The sequence below is a fragment of the Camelina sativa genome, chromosome 12, assembly GCF_000633955.1.
Source record: "Camelina sativa cultivar DH55 chromosome 12, Cs, whole genome shotgun sequence".
NCBI classification, from domain to species: domain Eukaryota; kingdom Viridiplantae; phylum Streptophyta; class Magnoliopsida; order Brassicales; family Brassicaceae; genus Camelina; species Camelina sativa.
Genome location: NC_025696.1, coordinates 15606986 through 15610715, shown reverse-complemented (window position 1 = coordinate 15610715; position 3730 = coordinate 15606986). Strand labels below are relative to the sequence as shown.

Below are 3730 nucleotides of genomic sequence, written 5' to 3'. Positions count from 1 at the left end.
TTCTTGATTCTTCTACACCATAACACATACATACTTGTCCAGTGGCCTTAGTCAGAGAAGCTTTCGCCAAAAGATTCTTCGGGAGCTTTGCCAACTGCGCCTGCACATAACCATTATTCCAAAATCAGAGATAAAACATCTTACACCCACTCATCCTCATAAAACTCTATCAATGCTTCTTTATTAACTAGATTCCAATGAAATAGAAGGCATCTTCTTCTTAGAACACCAACGAAACTGTTGCATCTATGTCTGAAATTATTTCACCAAATCCCCATTTTATATCATCAGAATCAACCCTAAAGGTCTTCATCAAACAAACCTAATCAAAACCAATCCCTAGAGCAACAACAAATACAGATTTGATCAAAGACTAATCTTACTTGCATACTTGTAGCTAAAGCCACCAAAAATCTCATCCCCACTTCATCACTAATTCACTCCTTAGACCAAATTCAACCTCTGAGACAGAGAAGACGACGAGACAGAGGAGATTACCTTGTCTATTAACCCGACGAGACAGAGGAGACAGAGAAGACGACGAGTTCTTAAGCTTGACGACACAGAGGAGATCTCTTGCCTTCGGGGGATAGAGGAGAGAGAGGATACGACGAGAATCGGTGGACACGACGAAACAAGGAGACGAGGAGACGAGGAGATCGGTCGACTGGGTGATTCAATGGCCGGAACGAGACAGAGGAGACGACGGTAAGATCCAGAACACAAATTGCTCGCCTTTTCGCCTTGTCGCCATTTGCAAGAGAAGAAGAAAAATAAATGTCGAAGAAAAAGAAATGTGAAAGAAAAAAAAATTGAAACCGAACTTTTCCGTGTGACACGTCAGCGTTAGATCAGGACAAGAACTGATCTTATTCAAGATCAGTTGGACCGATCTTATGGCCACTGTTCATTAAATTTGATTTTAATATGGGCTTAGATCACATGGGGTGATCTACCGATAAATATGGCCTAAACCCATATTAAAATCAAATTTAATGAACAGTGGCCATAAGATCGGTCCAACTGATCTTGAATAAGATCAGTTCTTGTCCTGATCTAACACTGACGTGTCACACGGAAAAGTTCGGTTTCAATTTTTTTTTCTTTCACATTTCTTTTTCTTCGACATTTCTTTTTCTTCTTCTCTTGCAAATGGCGACAAGGCGAAAAGGCGAGCAATTTGTGTTCCGGATCTTACCGTCGTCTCCTCTGTCTCGTTCCGGCCATTGAATCACCCAGTCGACCGATCTCCTCGTCTCCTCGTCTCCTTGTTTCGTCGTGTCCACCGATTCTCGTCGTATCCTCTCTCTCCTCTGTCCCCCGAAGTCAAGAGATCTCCTCTGTGTCGCCAAGCTTAAGAACTCGTCGTCTTCTCTGTCTCCTCTGTCTCGTCGGGTTAATAGACAAGGTAATCTCCTCTGTCTCGTCGTCTTCTCTGTCTCAGAGGTTGAATTTGGTCTAAGGAGTGAATTAGTGATGAAGTGGGGATGAGATTTTTGGTGGCTTTAGCTACAAGTATGCAAGTAAGATTAGTCTTTGATCAAATCTGTATTTGTTGTTGCTCTAGGGATTGGTTTTGATTAGGTTTGTTTGATGAAGACCTTTAGGGTTGATTCTGATGATATAAAATGGGGATTTGGTGAAATAATTTCAGACATAGATGCAACAGTTTCGTTGGTGTTCTAAGAAGAAGATGCCTTCTATTTCATTGGAATCTAGTTAATAAAGAAGCATTGATAGAGTTTTATGAGGATGAGTGGGTGTAAGATGTTTTATCTCTGATTTTGGAATAATGGTTATGTGCAGGCGCAGTTGGCAAAGCTCCCGAAGAATCTTTTGGCGAAAGCTTCTCTGACTAAGGCCACTGGACAAGTATGTATGTGTTATGGTGTAGAAGAATCAAGAATGTATAAAATAAATAATGACTTGTGTGTCTTATGGCATTTCTCATTTTCTTTAAAGGCGTTGGCGCAGCTTCCTCAAGTGATTTCATCTCTGGACGCTCATATAGAAAGTGGATTGCACAGGTTTGGATTTTCTTTGACTTGCAAGAACTACCCTATTTTTTGAACAGCATCCAATTTAAATCATTCAAAACTTGTATCAACTGGAGTTTGACTCTAATAGATAGCTTCAAGCCTTCAAAACCATTGACTGAGAAATGTGATGAGAGAATACTCCCTTTAATAATGAAGAATACTCGTGTTCTAATTTTGAAGGCTTTTCTTGTCTCAACACAGCGGTGTTCATTTGAACACAGTAACTCAGTTACTTGAAAACATGGAAAGCACACACCTGTATTATTACCATACTGGCTCCGTTTGGGAGTATGGTTTTATCTCTGAATTAAGTATCTTGTTTCTTCTGATCACTTGGATCTGTACAACATTCTTAGTCGGCATTATGATATCCTGGCCTCTGATCTAGGTTAGTCTTGTTTCAGGTCTCTGATTAGGTTAGCCTTGTTTCGGAATAGCGGGTATAAGATGCTTCTTCAAGGAGGGGAAACACCTAACGATGAGAAAGATTCTAACCAAACAGAGTCGCAAAATAGAGCTGGTAATTCAGATAGGAATCATGGACCTCATAGTTTCGTAAACCAGAATCATCATAATCCATGGAACATGGAAGGACGGGCAATGACAGCTTTAAATTCATTTGGTCAGAATGCAAGATCAAGAACAACAACAACATCTACCCCAGGCTGGTCTCGAAGAGTTCAACATCAGCAAGCAGTTATAGAGCCTGCAATGATCAATGAGAAAAGAAAAACTCTCTCGGAGCTGTTTTTATCTCTGATTCTCTTCCGGTTTGGGAGTATGGTTTTATCTCTGATTCTCTTAAATGTTGTGGAGGAAGTAAGAGAATCTGCTTCTGCTGTGTCGCATTGTGTAACTTTATTTTATTTATTATGTGATTATGAAACATTGAAACTTGATTGATATTTGCTTAACACTGAACTATGTGGTTCACTTTATTATATACAATGTGTATTGAACATAATGATACTTCGATACATCTTTCACCTTCATAACGAGTTCTAAAAAGCCAACATAAAAATTGTAATATGTTTAAGAATATTAAAAACATTATATTATTAAATAGTATTAAATATTCTTAAATTATTTATTAAACATTAATCTATGTATTTATTAATCCATATATTTTAATGAATTTTAGTAAAGTTTTATAAGTTTGCAATTAAAATGTTCTTTTATAAAATTGTAATATGTTTAAGAATATTAATAAACATTATATTATTAAATAGTATTAAATATTCTTAAATTATTTATTAAACATTAATCTATGTATTTATTAATCCATATATTTTAATGAATTTTAGTAAAGTTTTATAAGTTTGCAATTAAAATGTTATTTTATAAATTTTTATAATTGTAATATGTTTAAAAATATTAATAAACATTATATTATTAAATAGTATTAAACATTCTTAAATTATTTATTAAACATTAATCTATGTATTTATTAAACATTTTAAAATTTCTATAAGAATATTATATTATTAAATCTTAAGATCTTATACATGTTCTCCCAATAACTTACTTCTTAACAAAAGTTCTTAAGAACTGATCTTACATTATTTTTACAATATTTCTCCCCTAAGAACACCCTTACCTGATCCCCCTATAAGGGCATCCTTAATGGGATAACTTTTTTTTGTATTCTTAGATTAAATATATAGTGAAAATAATGTAAGATCAGTTGTTAA

At 35.5% G+C, this 3730-nt stretch overlaps 1 long non-coding RNA gene across 1 annotated transcript; it reads left to right on the top strand.

Annotated features, from left to right (window-relative positions):
• On the top strand, positions 1801-2266 carry LOC104733546. The gene is made up of 3 exons (XR_002034571.1): positions 1801-1876; positions 1963-2027; positions 2241-2266. It is a non-coding gene; the product is annotated as an uncharacterized LOC104733546 (long non-coding RNA).